Below are 14,463 nucleotides of genomic sequence, written 5' to 3' on the forward strand. Positions count from 1 at the left end.
CTTGCCCAGAGCAACTATGATGTTTTCTCTTAAAAATTTAGGTGAAAAATGGGGCAAGGAGGCTCATGCCTGTAATCTTAGCACTTCGGGAGGCCAAGGTGGGAGGATTGCTTGAGGCCAAAAGTTCAAGATGAGGCTAGACAGCATAGTGAGACCCCGTCTCTGCAAAAAAAAAATTAGTCAGGCATGGTGGTACCTGCTGTAGTTCCCGCTACTCTGGAAGCTGAGGCTGTAGGATCACTTGAGCCCAGCAGGTCAAGGCTGCAGTGAGCTATGACTGTACCACTGCACTGCAGCCCAGGCAACAGAGGGAGACCTTGTCTCCAAAATAAATAAATAAATAAATGAGTAAGTAAGTATGTAAGTAAATAAATAAGTGGTCATGTTTAGCTTTTTTGTCTTCTCTCCATTTCTACCCTGTAATTGAGAGTTGATGTTAGACTATTTTCTGGAAGTATCAATCAATAAATGTTTTCAGAAGTAATCAACTCAGCATAACCACTTTCCCTGGGTATTTCTGTCACCAAAAGGGGTAGAAAACAATGCTTCCAACACAGGCATAAGGTGAATGTCTACTGGGGGGCTGGGGTCACTGCGGAGAAAAAACAGAAACAGTGTTAATTCTTTAGCACTATGGAGGTCAGGAAGAAATCGAAAACATGTAGTATCAAAGCATCTGGCCCCAAAGGACCACTAGACCAGGACATGGGGGTAGGGGTAGGGTGAGGAAGAAAGGAGGAAGGTCAGATTCAAGGGGGTCCAGTCTGTAAAAGGCCTTCCTTCTGTGAGATTTGGATGTTTGACATTTGCTCCAATTTTGAACAAGCCACTGGAAGTCACGTCTGAAGTTCTTTGGGTTCATTTCAATTTGTTCGTTTTCCTCTGTACACTGGAAAAGTCAGAAGGCCAGCTTTGTGTGGATTCAGGCAAATTCAAGTGACTTCGCTAGCTGGGCCTCAGTTTTACCTTGCAGCATATATAGTCCCTATCAGAATGGGGGCCTTGCAGAGACTGAGATGATGTAAAATTAACAAGAAACTGTGAGCCAGCTCTGAGAGTTCATCCTCTAAGTATATTTGAGGTTAAATTCAAGGTTAGGGGTTCGCAGACCTAGCTTCTCATTATGTGTGTTTTCACCTAGCATCTCCACTCATTTTAAATGAGGCAGATGGAAAGCTTATATCTGTCTCACAGTAAGCATGATTAACTGGGAGAAATTATAATCAAAACCATACGTGAGTTCACTTAAAGTACATGATGGCACAAGACCATGACGATACAGAAAAGAAATGCAATGGAAGATCTACACAGATGGGCAAACCTCCTGCAAATATTTCACCTCTGAGAGGAAAAATAGAGTGTGACAGTAATGCCGCCTCCAGAAAGACTAGTTATTTAACCGAAAAAAATGAACGTAAAAGATTGTTTGGTAAGTTCTGAAGATGAGATAGAGACAGAATAGAAAGGAGAAGTTCTCTATATTTCTTCTGTCAATATATTCATTCATTTTTTGTTTTCATGAAAACGTTTGCAAGATTAATTTACATGCTATACAATTCACCCATTTAAGGTCTGTAATTCAGTGGTGTTTTTTAGTATATTCACAGATATGTGATCTCCACAGTCAATTTTAGAACATTTTCATCACCCCACAAGATACTGTACTTTTGGCATTTTTATTCTGTATAAAATACCTGGCCAGATGTTCAAAGGCAGTGAAATATTATGAACTCTGGGCTGAGGCCGCCACCTCCTCTGCAAGCCCTTCCTTAACCAGAGGCACATGAGATATTTTATTTAACAAAGATTTCTCAGGCTTGCTTTTTTTTTTTTTTTTTTTGTGAAAAAGCATTAAGTTCAGGCAGGGGCGTTGAAACCTTGCTTCAGACCCTAAGTCCCCATGAAGATTTTGGAGCCACAGGCAGTGCAAATGGGCTCTTACTCTCCTGTCTAACTAAAGTAGCACACTGTAGCTCCATTTTCCAAATACATGATCTGTTTAAGTAAAGCATTCTAGAGCTGTAAGGCAAATATGAAAGGATTCAAAAAGACTTGAAAATCCGTTTCTTTCCTCAAGGAATTCACTAGATAGTTGGGGGACCATGATATTGAAACATCAAAAGTTAATTGAATACAAGGTTACCAAAATGATTGTTCCATATGATTTCATTATGGAAATACTTACAGAAATTCTATCAAAAGTTAGGTACAAATATGGGAAACATTACAATTTAGAGGGATGTTTAGAACTTGGTGAGTCTCGTGTGGTTTCTTAATGAAGTAACAGAACAAAAGTTGCCTGAGTAGGAACTGTGCCTAACTCTGGCCAACACAGTATGCTCCTGGTACTCAGTCAAAGTAAGAATAAAAACAAAATATTGGAACAAAGTGAGAAAATCTGTAAATATCAAAGCAGCATGAAATCATAAGTTAAAACAACCTGAATTCATAAAGTACCAAACTCAACAGCCAAATTTGATAAGCAGTTTTTATTACAAAATGAATAGATGGAATTAAAAGTAAAGGCCATCAAACATTTCGATGGAAAACAAAGTAACTGATAGTGCATGCTATTTTTTATAGGTAAAGCTGATTTTTAAGTGAATTTAGATAAGAACATGATCGCATGGGCTATAAACAGACTGGAAGTGCTTATGACTCAAGATAATTAATCTAAAAGCTAAATTAATCATTCGAAAAGGAAATGTCATGGAGGGCACCATAGAGATAAATGTTGGATTTGGTGTTATTTACATAATTGTTAATTAGGCTGAATAGACTACTTCTGGAAACAGTCGTAGAAACTTGGACTAAATATTTGTGTCCCTCCCAAATTCGTACTTTGAGATCCAACCACCAGGGTATTAGGAAGTGGGGCTTTAGAGGGGTAATTAGTTCATGAGGGTAGATCTCTCAGGAATGGGATTAGTGCCATTAGAGGAAGAGACAGCAGAGCTTGCAGCTCTCTCTTTCTCTCCCCCTGCCATGTGAAGATTCAGCAAGAAAGCTGCCATCTCTAAACCAGGAAGAGGGCCTTCAAGCACCCAACCATGCTGGCACCCTGTGGCCTCCAGAACAGTGAGAAGTAAATGTTTGTTGTTCAAGCCACCGAGTCTGTGGTATTTTTGTTACAGCAGCCCAAGCTACATCAGAGCCCTTAGTTTTAAATGGGAGGCCTTGGGGCCGGGCTCGGTGGTTCACGCCTGTAATCCCAGCACTTTGGGAGGCCAGGGCAGGCGGATCACCCAAGGTCGGGAGTTCGAGACCAGCCTGACCAACATGGAGAAACCCTGTCTCTACTAAAAATACAAAAAAATTAGCCAGGCATGGTGGCGGGTGCCTGTAATCCCGGCTACTCAGGAGCCTGAGGCAGGAGAATCACTTGAACTTGGGAGGTGGAGGTTGTGGTGAGCCAAGATCACGCCATTGCACTCTAGCCTGGGCAACGAGAGTGAAACTCCATCACAAAAAAAAAAAAAAAAAGACGGGGGTGGGGAGGCCTCAAAGTACAGGGGTTAACAGCACAGCCTGGCCTTAGTAGACCTGCATTTGACCTTGGCTCTGCCACTTACTGGCTGTTGGACCTTAGACAGCTTAGTTAAGGTCTCTAAGTCTCAGTGTCCTCGTGGACACATGGAGTGGTAATGGTGGCTATCTCGTGGAGTTGTGCTGTGTGTTAATGTGATAATACACATGAAGTGGCTGGCACAGTCTCTGGCACACAGCACCCCTCAAACGCTGACCATTGGTAATCATATAATCACAATCAAAATCAGGGGACATGTGCTCTGATCTAGAAAGAGAACAAGTGCCATAAAAGCTGCAAAGTGGTCCTTTAAGTAAACGTGGCCATGGTTAGAAGCTGACTCAAAGTCACCTTGACAATGCCGTGACTCTGTAGAGAACTTGTGGAGAAAACAGAGACCCTCTCCTGTTTGACATGCTTTCCAAATAATTTCTGAGCTGAGAAAGAAAACCAAAAAACATAGTAACTTAGCCTAAAGGGAAGGAAACCAGAGAATGACTTAATAATGATTGACTAGCATGGAAAAATTTGCAAATGGAGAATGATAGTGTTACCCTGTTTCAATAACATTAAAGAGGAGAAGAGAGTTTTAAGGTAAGGGGAATATTTTGATGCAGAAAGAAACTTTACTGAAATAAGGGTGCTGCAGTACTGGGTTGACTTAACAACTGACAATGTGTTATTAGCTTTCTTGAGAATGTTTATGAACAGATTCATGGGAGCTGAAGAATTTTTATTCAATCATGGAATGATAAAAGGAAACCTCCGGCCGGGTGCAGTGGCTCCACCTGTAATCCCAGCACTTTGGGAGGCCGAGGTGGGTAGATCACGAGGTCAAGAGATCGAGACCATCCTGGCCAACATGGTAAAACCCCATCTCTACTAAAAATACAAAAATTAGCTGGGTGTGGTGGTGGCCACCTGCAGTCCCAGCTACTTGGGAGGCTGAGGCAGGAGAATCACTTGAACCCAGGAGGCAGAGGTTGCAGTGAGCCGAGATCATGCCACTGCACTCCAGCCTGGCAACAGAGTGAGACTCCGTCTCAACAAAAAAAAAAAAAGGGAACCTCCCAGGATTTTAACCTTGGAAGGTGCGTGGAGACATTTATATTTCATATACAGGGGCTAGGCCCGGAGCAGGGGCCAGTTAGGATGGAGTAGCATTGTTAAACCAGAATCCCACTTTTTACCCCTCTCCTCCTCAGTCCCTTTTGGCAAGCTTATAATTTATAACCAGGTCATGGACAACCGTCAAACTTGTGTATCTGTTGAACTCTCCAAATCAGTGTTTTGTCCAGAACACTATGACGTCTGTGCTTTGTGAATATTATTTCATGTCATCTTCACCACAGTATGCTGTCTCCATTTTATAGATGAAGAAACTGAGGCATATTGGCCTCAGTCGTGTGTCAAGCCCACGGCACACCAGTCAGGGCCAAGGCCTGACCGATTTCGGCTGGTAAAGATACAAGGGGCCACTCTATTTTTTATTGTGTTATTTTTTGACACAGGGTCTCGCTCTGTTACCTAGACTATAGTGCAGTGATGTGATCTCAGCTCACTGCAACCTCTGCTTCCTGGGCTCAAACAATCTTCCAACCTCAGCCTCCCAAGAAGCTAGGACTACAGGCATGGACCACCAAGCCCAGCTAATTTTTGTATTTTTTTGTTAAAATGGTTTTCGCCACGTTGGCCAGGCTAGGAGCCTCTGTAGATTTAGACAGCTTATTACTTACGTAAATGCAGAAGGAAGAGTAGCCAAAGTTGCAAGCTCCCACCCATCACAAAAGGAGGGTCCTGAAACAAAGGGCGGGTGTGTTAGTTTAGTAGGGTGGTCATAAACAGATACCACAGCCAGGGTGGCTTAAACAGCAGAAACTTATTGTCTCTCAGTTCTGGAGGCTGGAAGTCTTAAGATCAAGGTGTTGGCAGGGTTGATTCCTTCTGAGGATCTGTTTTGTGCCTCCTTCACCTCCAGTGGTTCGCTGGCATGCTTTGGCATTCCTGGGCTTGCAGGAGCATTATCCCAGCCTCTGGCTTCATCTGCAGGTGGTGTGCTCCCTGTGTGCATGCCTGTGTTCAGATCTCCCCAGTTTGATTAGGATACCAGTCATATTGCATTAGGGTCCACTCCAGTGATTTCATTTTAAATGTATTACCTCCGTAAAGATCCTGTCTTTAAGTAAGCTCGTATTCTGAGGTACTGGGGTTTAGGACTCCCACATTATCTTTTTTTAGGAGGGGAACACAAGTCAATCCATAACAGAGCAGGTGATTACAATGCCAGCTGTGACATAGCCCGTTGCAGAGAAGCCAGTTAAAGGCTGCAGCTCAGAGGCTTTATATTCTATGGTACTATTCCAAGGAGGGGAGCCAGAGAGCCTCACACCCCTTCAGAACCTGGGAGGTGAGGAGAAACTGCCTCATGACAGCCTCCCAGGGAAGTAGGGAGGTGGGTAGGAGATGGCTCCTAGCAGCTCCTTAAAGGCCTGGAACACCAGAGGATCACAAGACATTTATCCTTTCAAGACACAGATGAGCTGCGGTTCAAGTCTTTGCTTGGTGGCTTATGCGGATATGTGCGAGGTTGCCAGGGGGCCCTGACAGATCCGTTCCTCTGTCATCGCTCATAGGATGGGGCAGATTCTGAGCCAGGTCTGCCACACTCCTGTCTACGCTCCTTGAGGCTTGCTGTTTCCCTGGACACCAATTCTTATGTCGACTGGTTGCTGACATTTTGTTGATGTCTTGGAGTCACAGGTCAGTTTCCCCCCAGAAAGCAAACTCTGAGGCAGAGATGAACATGCCAGAAAGCTCATTAGCAGGTGCTCGCAGGTTCAACACCTGTGGAAAGGCAGGGGTGGCAGCAGGAATGGGCAGGGGAGGAGGTGGGCTGCCGTGCACTCACTACCAGGCCCTCGGCGGACCCCAGGCGGCTCTGAAACCACAGAACTGTGAGCTGCAGGCAGGGGTTTCTCTTCTAGCCCATAAAAGGCAGACTTTTTTAATTTAAATAAACATGCTGCATTGAAAGTAGTTACCACAAGACAAACAATGATTGCCTTTATGTATGATTTTATCATAAAGTATATATTCTTAACAATATCGAGGTGTACACAGTATATTTACATACATGTATATATCATGCTAGTAAAGTATGATTTTTGTATTTTTTAACTCCCTTAAGTCAGTCATCTCAGCTGTCTGTATTTGAACTTCATGACACACTTTTGAGTCTGGGTCATAGACCAGATCCTTATTCCGGTCATTGAATGACTTTATTGGGTTTATGAATCCTAAAAGTTCTACATGAAATTCTGTATTTAAGAAGATATATACATTTCTGGAACGACAATTTGAATCTGTTTTCATATTCTCGGGGACACCTGTGTCCTCCTCCCCGACAAAGTTAAGAACCATTGTGTGAGGAAACAGAGTCATGTCGTGGCTGCTTTGTGGGCTGCACTTTGCCTGCTCCAAACACACAGAAGTGACAGATCAAAATCTAAAAAGCGAAAATGAAAAAGTCGTAATCCTGCCCCCTACTCCCCTAAAAAAGATACATCACTACAGACCAGAGACAAACGCAAAGCAGAGTGTGAACCCAGACGCTGTGGGCTGCAGGATCGCAAGCCGGGAGGTGGAAACAGAGGCTTAGCTCTGGTGGCAGTAAGACTAAATGTGCCAGGCCAGAGCATGTACTCTGCTTGAAAGCGGGCAGGGTAGTGGTCCTGTCCTCTGATCTAGAAGGGAGGCCCGAATCACTGGCTGCCCTAACCTCTAGCCTATAGAAAGCTTTGATCCTGGGAAGAGCCCAGGACAGAGACAAGGCCTCCTTCTCAGGAACTGAGCTAAGTACCCCATGTCATCATCAGCCATATCACCATTGGGCAAGAACCCAGACCACCACGTCAACTCCATCCTGTGTGAGGGTTCGAGCAGAGGAACCATAAAAACCTCTGAGCAGGGAGGGTGATCAGCAAGAGAACATTCACAGTTATCTCCCATGCAGGCCAAGCCTGCCCACCCAAATTCCATGCCACGTGAGGAACTCTGATCTTGCGGTGTCAGCCATCCAAATCAGCAATCAGAATGTGAATTCACTGGAGACTAAAGTAAAATAAAAAAGCTATCTTGGAAAGAAAAAATGCCTGATGCCCTCAAAGAGACCATTGGAGAAATAATAACCATTAAAAAAAAAAAGGAAAATTCTGAATAAGAGGCAAAAGCTGGGAGAAATGAAGGGTAAGTAGATAAGGAAAAAAATTAGAATCTCAGAAATGAGTGATAGATTCATTAAAATAAAGAAGGAAAAGCAGATGAGACTACTAGACTCAGTTGACAGGAGAATTAGTAGTTAAGACGCTGTTACTGAAGAATTCACCCAGAATGCAGCACAGACACACACAGAATAAAACCTAAACTAGGTCAGTTAAGAGGAGAGGAAGATAGATTCAGAAGCTCCGCAGTATGGATTATTGCAGTTCCAGGAGAGAATGAAAGGAATGGCAGAGAAGTAGGGCTGGAATTTTTCAGAATTGGAACAAGACATGAACCCTCTGATTGAGAGCGCTCTCAGAGTACTGAGCAGAATAAATAAAGATAAATGCAGACCCAGCCTCATCAGAGTCAAATTGCAGAGCCTTGGGGATAAAGCTACACCGCTTCCAAACTGCCTGGAAGGAAAGATAGATTACCTGTGAAGAAGTAGCACTGACTGACAGCAGACTCGTCACCATTACTAATAGGCGGCAGGGAAATTGTCAGAGTGCTTGGGGAAGACAAACATGAAGCTAGAATTTTGTGTCCTACCAAATTAAAGCGCGAGGGGTTTCAGACATGTAAATACTGAGAGAGTTTGCCTCGTGTGGACTTTCACTGCCAAAAAAAACTGTTGAATGATACTTATCTGAGAGAGCAGAAGTGAAAAAGAAGGAAAGGTGTTAGGACTAGGAAAGGCCTAAGATTTTACCTCACTTGCAGGTGAACAAGGTACCGCTGCACTTTCATAGATGCAACAGAAAGACAAGAGACTCCTGCCTCAAAGACCAGGGACTTTGTTACTCAGCACAGAGGTAGCGTGAGTTCTCTTAGCATTGGCTCTTCTAGTGCCCCAGTTCAATAGCGGGGAGGTGGAGCAGCTCTGGATGCTGTACACACACTGGGCTGGAGCACAGCTGAAAACCCTCAAGCTTGGGCACCTTCCAGTGTTTCATTTGTCCATTTGCGTGTGTTTGTTTTTATCCCAGTCTTTTAAAGGGGCTATTAGTAAACCTGCCCAGTCTTTGTCCCTGAGGAAGACATTATGTTTATCATTCTGGTGAGGGAACAAACCTGCTTTCTGCTCCAGAGGGAGAGACTAACCATCTTCCAGTGCTATTTGGTGTACAAGCCACCACAAGTTTTATGAAAACTCCATAGAGCACTGTCCCCCAACAAAGAGGTGCAAAACAAGAAAAAATATGGAATTTAAAAATATTTTTAACTTAAAATTAGCTGTTGAGTTAATGTATTGTTTTACCTGTGATTTTGTTTAGAAGATGAAACTCTAGACAAGAATAACCAGGAAGGGGGGCTGCTAGGGAAAATGAAGCTTCCTGTCTTTTTTAGTAGCTGAATAGAGACACTAAATAACTTTGTGCTTGGAACAGTTTATTAAGGGATAATGTGTGTGTGTGTGTGTGTGTGTGTGTGTGTGTGTGTGTATTTCTTAAAGAAGAGAAATACAATTTACTCCTTACACCAGGGGAAAATATTAGAATATTTTGAAAATCAAGCAATCCAATAGGCACAGAAAAGGAGAAAATTTATGAAAAGAGGAAGACTGGTTAGCAGAAAACACAAATGAAGATGGTATAAATAAAATATACTGATAATCACAGTGAATATAAATAGATTAAAGTGACCTGTTAAAAATCTGAAGCCATTCAGTCATCATGACCTTGTTCCAACATCTCAAGCAGGAAGGAAGGGTGGAAAAGCTGTCCCCACTGAGGTCTGATGTTTTAGTCTCCACAGAATTGCCACAACATCTCATTGGTGAAACTGAGGTCATGCCCCCTCCTCGCCTGGCCAATGGTGTAAATAACCATGACTCGTTTATACTAGTCTTGATTAACAAGTCATGACTTTCATTCCCTGGGACTGAGGAGGGACCTTTCCCAGAGATCAAGTGGGAGATTTTATTATCTTTTTATTAGAAAGTGATAGATCAAGAAAATCAGCAGATAAAAGAAAGGATATAGAAGATTAGAATAATACAATAAAGAATTGTGACTACACCAGAATGACAGGTAATGTACCTTTCAAACACCCCAAGAACATTGATTATATTGCTACTTTTTACTTGGGCATGTATTTTTTTTTTTTTTAGTTTCCAAATATATGAATTTTATGACTTTTAATGAATATCTTTTTATTGTGAACTTCAAATTTAATTGCATTGATGTCAGAAAACGTAGTATTACTCATTCTTGGAACTTTGTTGTAACTTGCTTTTTAACCTCAAATATAAGGATATCGTTTCAAGACCATTGGAAGTAGCTGCAGTGTGATAAATGTAAGGGTAAGAAGAGAGTGTTACAGGAGTGTTTACCATCAGTTTGCGCATGTCCAAGTCGTATGCCTGGTAGGAAAACTTTAAATTTGGGATCACACATTTTTGCCTATGCCATTTCTATTCATTAGGTTCATAGCTGTTTCTTGTTTACTGCCTTGGTTAGACCTGTGATGAGACAGAGCACTGCTGATGGTGGGTACTTAGTCATCAGTTTAAGTTTTCTGTTTTGAGTGAAATATCCATTTAATCAAAGTTTCCAAGTTCATTTTTACTAAATCGTTCAAAATATTCACCTATGACTTCTAAAGTCTCTACTGTATCTGTAGTTTTTTTTGAGAATTAAATCGTTTATTGATTACACATGATAATGAATGATACACAAACTTCATTCCCATCTATAATTTTATCTGGTTCCAGATTCAATTTAGATATATTGCATAGGATGGGCCAACAATCATTTTTATAACCAATAATTCCATGATTTTGCTTGGGTAATCCCTTCTAATGGTGAACTTCAGATCGCAACAGTAATCATCAGTTCACCTACACCAAGGTTTCTGAAGACAATGGCTTCTCCACCCAAGCAGGTTGTATATAAACTCCAAATAGAACCTGGCATCACCCTGAAGGAATTCTAACTTCACACTCTTGGGGAAAATTTACCAAGATGGCTTCAGCGCAGACTAACTTTATACAACACATTAAAAAAAAAAAAGACATTTATTCAGTATCACAATCAGACTATTACATTTAGCAATCAACAGCATGGGTGCCAAAAAAAAAATCTGTATTAAAACCCTTTGTTGGAATGCTTTATACTTTCCACAGAACAGAAACTAAAATAACCTGTTATACAGTTAGTCACAAATACAGTCCTCAATTTTTTGCCCATACACATGAGTATTTGTCTAAAATATGTCTTCTTTGTAGCAGCTAGGCCCTGCCACCACTGTGCTTGGCTGAGTTCACAAATCCGTTGTAACCTGTAGCTTCCCTGACACTTCTCTGACTCTCCTCTCCTGCTAAGCTTTGTTTCCTAATTAAAATCTTCTGCCACTGCCTTAGCTACTGCTGCTACTGGAACCGCCCTAGCCACCTTGGTTTCATGGTTTGGCAAAGTATTGGCCTCTACCACCATAGGGACCAGAGCTTCTGCCTCCAAAGTTTCCTCCCTTCATGGGTCCAAAATTTGAAGACTGATTGTTGTAATTGCCAAAATCATTGTAGCTTCCACCACCTCCAAAATTGCTTCCATCATTACCAAATCCATTATAGCCATCCACCCTGCCACCATATCCACCACCATCATGGCTGCCACCAAAGCCACCATGACCACTGAAGTTTCCTCCATGACCAAAGTTGTCATTCCCACTGAAACCACCTCCACAACCACCACCAAAGTTTCCAGAACCACTTCACCTCTTTGGCTGAAAGAAGCACTCACCATCTCTTGCTTTGACAGGGCTTTCCTAACTTCACAGTTGTGGCCATTCACAGGATGGCATTTCTGAATGACAGTCTTATCCACGGAGTCATGGTCGTCAAAAGTTACAAAGGCAAAGCCCCTTTTCTTGCCACTGCCTCGGTCAGTCATGACTTCAGTCACTTCAGTTTTTCCAAACTGTTCAAAATAATCTCTTCAAAATAATCTCTTAGGTGATGTTCTTCAGTGTCTTCTTTAATGCCACCAACAAATGCCTTTTTCACAGTTAAGTGGGCACCTGGTGTTTGAGAATCTTCTCTTGAGACAGCTCTCTTTGGTTCCACAACTCTTCCATCCACCTTGTGTGGCCTTGCATTCGTGGCTGCTTCCACCTCCTCCACAGTGGCATAGTGACAAACCCAAAGCCCCTGGAGCAATTGGTGTTTGGGTCTCTCATTACCACACAGTCCAGGAGCATTCCCCATTGCTCAGAATGGCTCCTCAGGCTCTCATTGGTTGTTTCAAAGCTCAACCCTCCAATGAAGAGCTTCCTCAGCTATTCGGGCTCTTTAGGAGACTCTAACTTAGACAGGACGGCAGGGAGAAGAGAGACTTTAATAATGTTTTTTCAGCAGCATCCACGAGCAGAAAGTAGCAAGCTGACGAATCATATCTGTAGTTTTGATGCCCTTTTCAATTCTTTAAAAAAAAAAAAAAGAATTATAAAGAGGATCAACAAAAGAACACATCAATGCAGTCAGCTCTCTGTATATGGGGGTTTCACATCTGTGGATTCAGCCAATTGTAGTCAAAAATATTTGGGGGAAAAACAATTTAAAAATATAACAATAAAACATAATAACAATTTAAAAATACAATATAACAGCTACTTACATAACATTTACATTGTATTAGGTATTATGAGTAATCTAGATGTGCATAGGTTATATGCAAATACTACACCATTTTATATAAGGGACCTGAGGATTTTGGTAGCTGTGGGGGCCTTGGAATCAATCCCCCTCAGATACTGAGGGACGACTATATGCAGTTATCTGATAAAACTAGTAAAACAGTCATCCTTCTGTTAAGAAAAGAAATAAGAAAACATGAATAATATTGTACGTAATCGAAGGTCCCTTTGGATTCTAAAATTCCACGATTCTATGGTTGTGGGTTATCAAGTTCCTACCAGGTGGCTTTGCCTGTCCAGCTTCAGCCTCTCTGCCATTCCACATGGTTGCTAAACCCTAGGACAATCCAGGGATGGAGGCAAGGCTCTGTGTCCCACCCACGTGGTATGTCCACTAGCTCACGCAGTTAGACGAGAAAACACAGCTGAATGCACTGACTGTAATGTAGTCATTGCTCACAGCCGGTGGCTCCGTAATGTGCTCCTCTAGGCTCTAGAATACCTGCAATGTAACAGGGACTGTGCACAGTAAGGAGATTCCAGAGGTGGAGACAGAGATGCACACCCCACCCTCAAAAATGGCAGTCTCTCAGGAAGACAGCCATGAAGTAAGTAAGTACACAAACAGTGAGGATGAAAAGTACTGTGCAAGAGAAGGCTAGGGTGCAGTAATGGGATTGATGGAGTCTGTGAGGATACCAAGTGAGCAGGGTGGCTGAGGGCCAGAAGTGAGGTAGGGAGGGTGGGAAATTTTATATGGAGAAAGCCACTTAGCGTGTTTAAGAAACCCAGTAGGCTGGGCTGGCCTGAACCTAGAGAACATCGGAAAGAGGTAGAAGCTTTTAGGAATTGGAGGCTTTCTCCTGGGGCAGTGGGGAGCCGCTGGATGGTTTTTACCACCACCGCTGGTTAAGCACCTAAAAGAAAGCCCACATCTCAGTAACCATGATCTATAGTTAGCCTCTTATTTCCCAACAAAATTATATTTATCCCGTTCAAAAAAGCAACGGCCACTAGTAGATATCCCATGTCCGATACCTACCTATTAGTGGATTAAATGCTTTCTTTTCCGTTAAACCATTAAACTTTTTATATTTTTTAGCTTGAAATAGGCTTGCAATATAATAAGCTGTCTGGGTTTTTCTTTTAAACTGCATGGATTTTAAACTGTATTTACCACAATGTATATTTTAATAATGTCTTGGGGCATGTGTTCTGGCTGCCTGCATTATTATCATATTGACTGTTGTCCATGAATTGCTGACACGTGTTTCACTGGGACACCTTCTGCCATTTCTCTGTCACCGTGCCTGGCACCAGAACTCAGGAAGTGTGGTACCTCAGCTGGGATTAATCGAAGAGGAGATTCCATGCTAATTCTTGGCAATCTCAGTCTCTTATCTCCCTAAATTTCCATTTTCCATAAGGAACAAAAGGGAAAACAACCTGTGTAACCACCAAACTCCTGTCATCTATTGTTACATTAACTCATGGGTCATTTGTCACAGCATTGTGACTTCAGGAGAGAAAACAAAACGCTTCTCAGGAACCAATATATTTTGTCAACAGCACCCGGATGCTAACTTTATCGTGTTTGTATGAAATGTGTGTTCTAAACTGATGCATTTGTTTGACAACTTTATTGATATTTCAAGTTGGATAATCATTTATGTTTGAGCATTTAGTTCTTCAGATACTTTGCCATTTAAAAGCTTTATACTTTCTCTGATCAATGATTCACCAAAGGGTTTGTAGCAATGTCAGGCTTGGCATAAATTAGTTTGTAAATTGGCCCTTCCAAAAGATGTTTGGATTTAGCAGATATTCCCTTAGGATTTCATAGTTATGTAACAAAACTTTTTTTATTGCAGCAGTAACTTACAGACCAAAACATGCACACATATATCTATGTATAATTTTGATGTATATATGTGAGAGCTATATGTTTAGTTGTGATATATATATATTTGTGTGTGTGTGAAAGCAATAAACAAATACAGTAACTTCTGAACATATCTAATTTTAAATGTCTGTCCTATATA

The 14,463-nt window shown here is 41.9% G+C and overlaps 1 protein-coding gene and 1 pseudogene across 5 annotated transcripts in view; one reads left to right on the forward strand and one right to left on the reverse strand.

Moving 5' to 3' along the window:
* FARS2 (phenylalanyl-tRNA synthetase 2, mitochondrial) overlaps positions 1-14,463 on the forward strand; it is a 511,717-nt gene that overhangs the window by 338,028 nt on the left and 159,226 nt on the right. The gene's annotated exons all lie outside the window — the stretch shown is intronic.
* Positions 10,951-12,001, reverse strand: LOC109027135 (heterogeneous nuclear ribonucleoprotein A1-like; annotated as a pseudogene).

The sequence above is a fragment of the Gorilla gorilla genome, chromosome 5, assembly GCF_029281585.2.
Source record: "Gorilla gorilla gorilla isolate KB3781 chromosome 5, NHGRI_mGorGor1-v2.1_pri, whole genome shotgun sequence".
In the NCBI taxonomy this organism is placed as follows: Eukaryota; Metazoa; Chordata; class Mammalia; order Primates; family Hominidae; genus Gorilla; species Gorilla gorilla.